The sequence below is a fragment of the Cydia strobilella genome, chromosome Z (assembly GCF_947568885.1).
Source record: "Cydia strobilella chromosome Z, ilCydStro3.1, whole genome shotgun sequence".
NCBI lineage: Eukaryota > Metazoa > Arthropoda > Insecta > Lepidoptera > Tortricidae > Cydia > Cydia strobilella.
The window spans coordinates 58,984,717-58,996,933 of record NC_086068.1 but is presented as its reverse complement, the minus strand read 5'-3'; positions in this window follow the sequence as shown (position 1 = coordinate 58,996,933).

Here is a 12,217-nt window from a genome sequence, read left to right as displayed (position 1 = left end):
CTTGGTGAAAATTAATTTTCACTTAGGAACTGCGAAATTTTGCACATAGGTAATAGGGATAATACATAATAGGGATACACATGTTGAATTTTATAACAGAGTCTAGTAAAATAGATAACAAATGGGCAATTTATCGCATAAATGTGGATAATCGAATTTTAACTATCGTGACATGTCGCGCGAGTGACTAAAAACACGTGAGTGAAACCGCTAAGTTAGTTAAGTAAAATAATGTGGATATTAAAATAATATATGGAAATGATAAAAAAAATACAGGACCTAAAAGTTTCAAAATTTAAAGTTTTTTTAACTTCCAAAAAGGACTTCGGTTACCGCGATAGTTACTCATGAAATAAAACTATGAAAACGGATTATATCGCGTATAATTGCGTATTGTAATTTTTCCTCAGTCACCCGTTGACCACGAACGCTGTAAAGAGTTCGAAACCTCGGGATGTATTATAAATTCAATATACGCGATATAATCCGTTTTCATAGTTTTATTCCAAAAAGGAATAAAGTAATTCGATTCGTTACATTTTATTCAAAAAAAGATTTTAAGTATGGCAACTATATGTATAAACGCAACATTTCACCGACAAAATCGCAATTTGACATCATTCAATATTTCAAGATGGGATCTCAGTGACCCTGACGTCACGTTCACTTATCGTCTTGTTAGAAGCGTTTCGCGAGTGAAGTACGACTGTCGGGCTTTGACTATCATTTCTGACTTTTGTATTGATTTAATGCAATGGGTCCCATATAGACATTTGATCCCAAAAACAAACCTGATCGATTGATACCATTAATGAAAATTTGTCATCTAGCCTATTCAAAATTAATTTCAGTTAACACTTGCAACTCGTGACATCAACCATAATACATGTTATCACTACACCTTATGAAACAGTCCCCCGCCACGTCTGTCTGTTTGTATGTTCGCGATAAACCCAAAAACTACTGAACGGATTTTCATGCGGTTTTCACCTATCAATAGTGATTCTTGAGGAAGATTTTGGTGTATAATTCGGTATTTTCTACCCGTGCGAAGCCGGGGCGGGTCGCTAGTATTATATCTAATGTTAACTGTTTACATTCGATAATATTTTGATGGCCTTCTTAATATAGGAAAAACTGAAAATCTTGTATTATAAATTATTCTTAATATATCTGTCGTCGTCGTTTTTCAATAACCGTCAAACACATGTTTTTTCTTTGAATAAAGTAAATAAATGTTACATGAATGATAGATGAATGAAACATGATTCTTTACTGGATGCAGAAACGAAATAGATATGATAGTATTTTTTTATTGTTGCAATAAAGCTTGTATATTTTTACAAAATATCATTTTAATTTACGTAAGTAATAGACAAATATGAAACGAAACAATGAGGTGGCCTATCACATATACTTTTTTAAACTATTTTTGTTATTGTCGATGGCGCTTACGCCGCACAGCGGCGCGCGGCATTGTATTCATATCGGAGCATCGTTTATAATGGCGTAAGCGCCATCGACAATAAGGTCCCTTTTTATAGAAAATACCACATTTACACAGACAATGATTGGCCGGAAAACATCTTTTTAAATTTACTTATTGAAAAATAGATCTAAATTTTAAAAACGTCAGCGTGGGCTAAGGACGATTTACGAATTTTTTATACAATATTTTCATCTCATACAAAGTTGAGATTTTTTAATAAGTAGTTTTAAATAGAAAATTAATGTTTTCCGGCCAATTATTGTCTATGTAAAAAGTATATGTGATACTGATACCTCTTTGTTTCATATTTGTCTATTGAAAAACTTATCTAGTGACTAATTAGTATGTGTTTTTTTTTTAAATAGGCCTTCCTGTATTGTTACGACAAGAAGCCTTTTTTGAAAAAAATATCAGTTAATTACTTCGATTATCTTCAGTTACCTTGAAAAAATCCCAATGTTTCAAAATTATCCATAACTGTTCTCAAGTAAAAGGTACCACATTGTCGCTTAACCCTTAAATGCATGATTTTTTGTATAACTTTTTAATAAATTGAAATAGATGTGTCATGCTGTATAAAAGTAATAAATGTGATTTTGGATAGCTGCATATTGAGCCACGGACCATCAAATATACGATGCATATATACATCATTATGCATTTAAGGGTTAAAACAAGGGTGAAATTTGCTTGCATCTATACGAATAACTTGTCATGGCCTCATTGTGACAAGCGACAATGTGGTACCTTTTACTTGAGAACTACAACTGCTTGTCATTTCTTTTGCCCGCCTTTTGTCATTTAAAAATGTCACGCATACGCCATTATTGAGGCAAGCTGTCAAATATAAACTTTACTCGAAAGCGTGAAGTTTATTTTGTCATCGTTTGCATAACATTTATAAGCGTTCTTGGCGCTATGGATACAACTCACTACCTTCCGTATAACGGGCGTTTCCAACCTGTGGACAATACCATAGAGTAACTGATACTAGAGCGGTACTGTCATAGCAAATATAGATATAACTCCGTAATAGATGGATACAGTCTAAGGAAAAAACGTGCCTCGAAAATCAAGAAAATTTGATTCTCGATCAGATGGCGCCACTAGTTTTGGCCTACTCTCGTATAGAGGGCGTTGACGGTTTCGTTTGTTATTTATAATTTTAACGCATATCAGTGAAAGAACATGGGTCAAAATCATATAAAAATAATTAATGCAAATAAAAAAATCATATATCCATATTTAAATACATTTTAACGTATTTTTATAAATCTTCATTTTTAGTTTTAAAGTATGTCAATAGATGGCAGCGAATTTACAGTGGTTACAAAATTTACTATGACAGTACCGCTCTATCTTATTATATCCTCTTTGGTCATAGTAAATTTTGTAACCACAGAAAATTCACTGCCATCTATCGACACACTTTAAAACTAAAAATGAAGATTTATAAAAATACAATAAAATGTATTTAAATATGGATAAATGATTTGTTTTTTATTTGCATTAATTATTTTTATGATTTTGACCCATTTTCTTTCACTGATATGCGTTAAAATTGTTAAATAACAAACGATACCTTCATGCTTTACTTAAATGCATATACTTAAATACTTATTTCCTCTGTACCTACTCTCAGATTATTGCATTGCATTGAACTGTTATCTTAACTATTAGTTTAATTTAATTATAATTCAATTTGTTACTTTCTGTACCTACATAATTAACTATTATTGTATTGGTTGTACCCTTAACTTGCTGCTGGAAGAGCGGGGTCTCCTGTCACAAGTATTGCAATACTTACTAGGAGGTCCCAACCCTTTCTCAAATTGTAACACAATGATTGTGACCAATAAACGATTTTTCATTTCATTTTCATACCGTCAACGCCATCTATACGACAGTAGGCCAAAGCTAGTAGCGCCCTCTGAACGAGAATAAAATTTTCTTGATTTTCGAGGCACTTTTTTTTCTTAGACTATCCATCTATTACGGAGTTATATCTATCTTTGACAATACGAAACTTAACGATTAGACGAAAGGGATACACACACTGATATGTGTAATTGTGTATTAGGGATATACACAATTACACATACATAATGAAATAAAATATGCTGTAAAATGTTTAAAATATGTTTGAATGTAAGACGAAGCTTTAGTTTAATGTATATTTGTTAATTATATCAATACGCCAACTGCTTGTTTTTTTTTTTCAATTGTGTAAGTACCTTATTCTAATTAGGGCAGTTAGGTATAACATTTTAACCGAATTACGGATATGATTTGTTATAGAACATCCTATACCCTCATCATACGCGGCCGCGTCAATTCAAATCATAGACATAGTATCCCCAGTAGCATTTATACGTCATTATGACGTCAGCGACGTCATTATGACGTAATAATGCCGTCATTATGACGTCCCTGACGTCATTTTGCTACCTGTGTATAAGTACTTATAGACGCGCCACCGAGCGACCGGGTAAGAGAAAGAATATTCATATGAAATTTGGGCAGCATAGGATTTTTTTCTCTCACTTATAAATTTCGGTATTTCGCCATCGCCTCCTACCTCGTTAATAAGGACAAAGCATGGCACTATTTTCTCTTTCCTCTTATAGGAATCGCAATAAGACATAAGACTATCTTTCTCTGTCAAAGAGTGTCAGGCCCTCGATTCAAATTCGATGCAAATCGGCGATAGAGTCCCCGGCAAGCAGTGTTGGGCAAAAATTAACTTGAATAAGAATAAGAATAAAAACAGAAATGTTATTCTTATTCCAATCGATTTGAAATAAAAGAATTCTTGCACTCGTTAGTCCCGAATAAAATGAACGGGACTAAATTATGTAACTTTTATCTTAAATGAGGAATAAAAAGCGGACTAATTAGTCCCGATGTAGGATTATCCCAAATAACGTTTTATTCAATTAAAATGTTATTCTGAATTGGATTAACTTTTGTAGTACAATTGATTGTAGTTTGTAAAATGAATTTCACCCCTCTTTTCAATGGTGGGATAGATTTGAAATTTTTTTAGCGTAAAAAGATTTTATGTTAATATGTAGGTAGGAACATTTTTTTGGTGCCTTTGAAACGTTGATGATAATTTGATGATGAAGCTACATAGAAAGTAAACAGCGAAATTCTGTGATGGTTCAATGTATTATCCTTTGCGTATTATTTATTTTGTTTATTACTCCTATCAACCTTAAGGTCTTACATATGCTAACTCTGTCACACCTACGGACAGTGAAAGAGATAATAATAATAATAATAATAAAAGACGTTTATTCAAGAAGTTGTAACATAGGTACATAATAAAAGTACACGATAATGCTTACAAACTAATTGAAAGGGAAGGTGGCTCAGCTGATGTCTGTGCCAAAAAGGCTTCGGGGCACAGCAGCCCCAAAGGTTTTCAGCAACGGACGCTGTTATTCTGCCACCGCCGTAATTGTATCTAGCTAAGGACAGTAAAAAGAGATAGTAAATGACAGGTTAAAAAAAGAACCTGCGGCGCTTATCGCTAGATGTGTAGAAAGTCGCAGCATGAATAGTATTATTTGTCGTGTTTGCACTTAAGACCGCCATTGCTCATTGGCAATAACAATAGGTTTAAGTCGTACCTGTTAAATTCTTTGTTAGCACTTGCTAATAAACACGTGCGTGCGGCAGGCGGTGTTTCAAACGCTTTTGATATTGTTTCTTTTTTACCTATCTTTCCGTCTCATAACAAATGGAAATTTTGAATTCCTATCAGAGACTTTATAGAAACTTCATAATTCTTACTTTGTAGCTGTGTGATAAAGCTATAAAGTGAACAAGGAAACTATATAATGACTAAACGTAATGGACCCAGAATTTTGTGGAAAGTATAGTAATTTGGGCTAATTTGTTTAGTTATAAAGAGGTTAGTGACTGGTTAATGCGGCTTTTTAGTAAGTAATTTACAATGAAATTAGTACCTTTATGTATTTGACTTATTTGTAATTGCTTGCAAGCATTGCAGGTATCTATATAATAAAGGTGTAGATATGGATAGTGGAATAAAAATGCAAGTAATATGAGTTATACGAGTTTAGTTGTAATCAAACTTAAAACATAATAGTCGGGGTATGTATACATACGAGAAACTATACAATACAAGTAGGTATGTATGACGAAAAATCACATAAAATACACAAAATAATTTTTTTATACTATGTACATACAAAAGCAAAAATATCATACCTATATCTATATCTATAAAAGTATTTGCAATGATTTAATGCGATTATTTGAAAGTATAAGTATTAGTTTAACATGAAAAATGTGTATTAAATATTTATATACATTAACTGCAACATAAAAAATAATTCACCACACCAGTTTTGTCATTATTGGTGCGCTTTTGTTGTTTTCTATGCTGTAAATACTGACGATACTCTTCAATCACACCGGAGCCATGCTTACTCCTCTGATGACTAAGGAAGTTAGAAGTTGAACGGCTGGTTCCTTTTACTTTATTGTTTTTGTTTGGTGTACATTTTTTGCATATAGCATTTACAATTTTTCCATTTGAACTGTTTGAATGGAGCTCAAAGAACTCTATGTCTAATACGGCACTGGTTTCAGAGTTTGTGCTAACGGAAACTGCAACATGCGGTCGCGTAGTATTTTGTTTATCACAACTGTCCATTGACATCACAGAATCACCACTTAATTCATCCATGGTTATATATATATGGTATACATAATATATATAGATATCATATATACATTATAAGTATCGATCGACGAGACAAGTAACTGTATTTTTGCTAGGATTTTACATAGATTACTCTTAAGTATGCTATCTCTTTCACACCCACGGAAAGTAAATTAGAGCAGGTAAGAAAAGAGTCCTCCGCTTATCGCTAGATTTACCGAAAGTCGCAGCATGAGTTGTATTGTATTATTTGACGTGTTAATTTCCACGTGTGACCGTCATTGTTTACTCATTGGCAATTTAGCAATAACAATAGGATTAAGTCGTGGCTGGTGAATTCTTTGTTAGCACTGCGGCACCCGGGTGTCGAAAGATTTTAATACTGTTCCTGTTATCTTTCCGTCTGATAATAAATGCAAATTTTAAATATCAAAAGAACTTTTAAAAAACACCATAAGTCTCGTTAGTAATTCGGACAGTAAAGCTACTAAACATAATTCGAAAACAATAAAATCAAGTGAGATTCCCCATTTGTTCCTACCCCACGTGGCCGCCGCGATACATGAGACGGTGACATATGGGAATGATTTATATGAAGCGCCTATTCACATATGCGCCCGGCGGGGAGAAATAGGAATACACCACATCGAGCCATTACTCATCATACCTTTAGAAACATGTATTTTTATTTGTTACTTTAGTTTAGGTACAATCAGCCATTTGAAGTTTCGCTACCAACCATTCGATCAGATCAGCTGAATTGTACCTGATGATTTAGTTATCACATTAGAAGCAATACGGGTACCAAGACTACGTGACAGTCAGTTTGTAAGATTATATTGCATTCAAATAGGTATAAATTAGACAAGAAACTACAATTATTTACCTCTATCTATACGTAACGCCTATACGGTACCCAGACCACATTTTTATTCCAGGAATATTATTTGGAATAAAAAATCATGATTACATTTATTTGAATAAGAATAAGTTATTCCTATTCAATTTTGTCACATACGAATTAGTCCCGGCCAAAATTAGCGGAATAATTTTGACGGGAATAAAATCAACTCGATTTTATTCCGATGAATTCTTATTCAAATAATGATCTTATTCTTGAATGCCCAACACTGCCGGCAAGCTAGGCCGAATTGCACCTTCCCATATAAACGTAGTTCCGCTCTCATTTTAAAACTGCGTGTTGGATTGTAATGAAACTTTGCACATACAATACAATACAATTTGTTTACTCCAAAATCGCGCAAAATTACTATCCGGTATCCGGCCAGATAGTAGGTAACTATCCGATATCCGGATGTTAGCATAAGAGCCGGATACCGGATAGTAACTGAATATCCGGTGCGTCTAATCCTCAGTAATGAGGGAACGACGGAGGAGGAAAAGACTCCTTAAAAGGACTTAACTCGGGACTCGGAAGTTTTTTAAGCGCTGAGCCTCGTGAAAATTTGTGTCGTTTTCAAGCAAAAGGTACCACATTGTCGCTTGCCATAAGGACGCTCTGGCAGGTCTATCTTATCTTATCTTATTGACAACGTCACATTTAGACCAGTTTCTAGCTTCGCTAGGTAGGTACACTAGGTACTGTTAGTACCCGCATATGTTCCCAATAACATTGCAAATTGGAGATCCAATGTCAACCTTGTGATTACAATCAACATTAAGTAGGTATAATCAAATGTAGTACAGCGCTTCTGATGGTACGGTCGAGTTCACAAACATAAGCTAACGTTCAAAATAGTTATTTACGATACAAGTGCGGAAAAGAGGAAATTCGAAACGAGTGGCGATAAATTAAAACACGACCGCAGGGAGTGTTTTAAATCGACACGAGTGGCGAATTACCTATTCGCACGTGTATCGTACAACGTTTTACAGTACATATGACCCTTTAAACTTTCGACATATGCACGAAAAGTGCTATTTGACGCACTAGTGAGAGAAAGTAGCACCATATGTACTGTACTGTAAATAACTATTACAGTACATATGGTGCTACTTTCTCAGGTCATTCATTTTAAAGGGTCATATGTACTGTAAAACGTTGTACGATACACGTGCGAATAGGTAATTCGCAACTCGTGTCGCTTTAAAACACTCCCTGCGGTCGTGTTTTAATTTATCGCCGCTCGTTTCGAATTTCCTCTTTTCCGCACTTGTATCGTAATAGTACATTGTGATACACGTGTGCTAAGTTGGTCATAACACACGAGGCAATATTGTGCGTGCGAGCTGTAAGCGAGCGCGCAATAAGAAAGCCGATGTGTGTAATGAACAATGCACACGCGTTTCATATGTTTTTCAACACACTTGGGAGGAAAAAAAATAAACTTTCATATTAATCAAATTTTAATTGTTAAAACAGTAAAAGTCTAAAATCTGTCATACTGCCGGCCGCGGGCGGCGGGCGGGCCGGCAGGCCGCGGCAGGCGGTCGGGCGCCCCGGTACCAGCCAGTCCGACCAATTAAAGAAGGCTCCGTTTCCATGCATATATTAGCAATCAGTTACCTTCTTAACTCAGTCGGATAATATAATGAAAAAGCACGAGTGTTATATTATACTAAAAAGCACGCGTGTTTAATATCTAGGATTATGAGCCAAAAATCGGTGGAATAAAAACGTCGTTTTGAGCAAGTGTGTTGAAATAACTTTATTTGTGCAACAAGAGAGGAAAGTTGGTTTTTCTTGCGAGTGTTTATTTTGAGTCCCGAGAAAGCGAAAGATTCTATAATTGAATCACGAGCGAAGCGAGTTATTCTAAGTTAGAATCTTGAGCGTAGCGAGGGACTCAAAAACACGAGATATAAAATAACTTTGCTCTCGTGTTGCACACATATTTTTTCACCTCAGTAGTGAGAACATAATAAAGGTTAAAATGTATTTCGAATTACACAGAATAATTCAGAATGAAGTGACAGCTCATGGCCTTCACTAAATTAAAAAGCTACTTTGTTTCACTCCAAGGAGTGAGAAAAGTCGCACTTTCCTCACTCCAGGGAGTGACGAATGTAGGCTTGTTCGAGCTGCTGAGGTGAAAAATATATTTGTTTCAAGACGAAATTGCGGAGTCTGGAAAAGTTGGTGATTTTTAGTATACCTATAGCCCGACAAGAAATTGTGACGTTTTCAACTAAAAGGTACCACATTGTCGCTTGTCGATAAGGTTGATTTCGAATTGAAGCTATATGGAAATAGCGCCTTATTGACAACCGACAATAAGTACCCTTTTGGTTGAAAATGACACAATTGTAGAAAATTATTGTGGGCGCCACTTCCTACGGAACTGCACACATGGCAACAATTCCTAGGTAGCAAAATGACGTCAGCGACGTCTTAATGACGGCATTATTACGTCATAATGACGTCGCTGACGTCATAATGACGTATAAATGCTACTGGGGTTTAGTATGAAATTTTATGTAATACTATTGATGTTTGTAGGTAGAACCGTACAGTTGTCATCAGATATATTGGAGCGGGCGAGGTGCTCAAAAATATCTGAACACGCACTCTAACGCCTGGACAATAAAGGCGTGTTCAGGTATTTGTGAGCACCTCGGCGGCTTCGATATATCTGATGGCGAGTGTACAATGTCTTACGAGTCGACTATACGTCTGAGAGTGGCTATTTATAGCCAGAGCTCTACGCCGTTTTTAGACACGGTTTTATCACCCACGCTTCCTGCCATGTGTCCCCTATGCGCAATAAACACTTGCAACCAAAGTATTAATTATCGTCTTCAAAATTAGAGAAAAAACCGGCCAAGTGCGAGTCGGACTAAACCATTACGCAAAAAACGGCAAAAAATCAGGGTTGTTGTATGGGAGCCACACTTAAATATTTATTTCATTCTGTTACACGCTACAGGAGTTTTTTGAAGACAGAATGTTTAATTAATATATATATTAGAAATAATTTAATGTAAACCATTGCAGTATACCTAGTTTTATTTTGTTATTTCGTTGTAAGATTGCTGCGCCCTTTCAGGGTCCATAATGTAATTATGTACGGTGTAATATGTTGACAATAAATGCTTTGTCTTTGTTTTTAGTATTTGTTGTTATAGCGGCAACAGAAATACATCTGTGAAAATTTCACCTATTAGCTATCACGGTTCATGAGTTACAGCCTGGTGACTGACAGACAGACAGCGGAGTCTTAGTAACCTTTAATTCGCGGTGAAACATTAATCATCGATTTCAGAGTTCCGCCGTAGTCAACTAGGAGCCCTTACCTATAGTTTCGCCATGCATGTCCGTCTGTCCGTCCGCGGCTTTTATCCGTGATCGTTAGTGCTAGAAGGCTGAAGGCATGCCTTAATCGAAGTTTTATTTTTTTTAACTCTCACCCCATTATTTCATCCAACCTACTAAAATTAGTATTTTATACAATCGTGATATAATAGAGAGCTTTTCAGTCGAGTACCGTGTTTAAGCAACGAAGCTTGCTGAGTTGCTTAAGTTAAGGTACGAGATTGAAAAGCTTGATTATATCACTATTGTATACAATACTTTTTCTACGAGACAAAAAAATAATACTTTCAACTAATAGAATCATATAAGTAAACATTGTAAACAAACCAAAAGTATACAGCCTAGTATAGTATTATATAATCTGTGGCCTCCTTGTGTGTGTTCTACCGCTTGTACAATGGGCTGTGCTCTGAAGAATTGTTTGACATGATGCCAACGGCCGCTTTCTATCACCGCACCGCTCGCCATCGGCAGGGTGTTCATCCTCACACCCTAGCACCTAAAATAGTCGCGTACTGTCCGGTTTTTAAGAGGAATTTCCTCCCGCGGACGCTTCGGCTGTGGAATGAGCTCCCTGCCGAGGTTTTCCCGAGGGGCTACAGTATGGGGTTCTTCAAAAAAGGAGTGTACAGGTTTTTAAGGGTCGGCAACGCGCGTGTCTATATCTCTGGTGTTGCAGGCGTCCATAGGCTACGGCAAAGATAGATATAACTCCGTAATAGATGGATACAATCTAAGGAAAAAACGTGCCTCGAAAATCAAGAAAATTTGATTCTCGATCAGAGGGCGCTTCTAGCTTGTTAACGTTAACGTTGACGGTTTCGTTTGTTATTTAACAATTTTAACGCATATCAGTGAAAGAACATGGGTCAAAATCATAAAAATAATTAATGCAAATAAAAATAAAACATTTATCCATATTTAAATACATTTTATCGTATTTTTATAAATCTTCATTTTTAGTTTAAAAGTGTGTCGATAGATGGCAGTGAATTTACTGTGGTTACAAAATCTACAATGACAGTACCGCTCTAATCGCTCTATCTTACATGGAGACTGTATAAAGGAGCCAAATCTCTATGTATGAAAAGTGTCCATCAAAAAACAGTAATTAGGCGGCGCCACCATACACCGAAATACTACCAAAAACAACCTACGTAATTTGGTCGGGTTATTTGTTGCCTTATATGGTTCATGTTATACTCGTGTCCCAGAGCCTAACTAGCGCCACCGGAGAGATTAGGAACTATTATTTAAAGCTTAACGCGGTCACTTTTACAACAATTCTGCCATAAGAGATTGCGATCCTTTCTATACCATCCATACTATCTTATTATATTGTAACATATTTGCTGTGACTTTCTTCAAGTGATTTTTAATAGACACGTATCAAGTATCAAGATCGTTTACCTTCTTTCTAATGCTAAAAATATACAACTAGTAGCTTTTGCCCGCGACTTCGTCTCCGTGGACTTAGTAACCGCAGCTAGAGTAAGAATAGCGCCTGGAAAATATATCATAGCAATCTAAATTTGAGCATATTATGCACACAAATTAGCAGGCACTTCGTTGATTATCTCAATTCCACCCCGCTTTTTACTTTCTTAAGGGATGATTTTCGGGATAAAAACCATCCTATGTCCTTCTCAGGGACTCAACCTATCTCTATGCCATATTTCATCTTAATCGGTTCAGCGATTTAAGCGTGAAGAGGGAACACAAAGACAGACAGACTTTCGCATTTATAATATAAGTATGG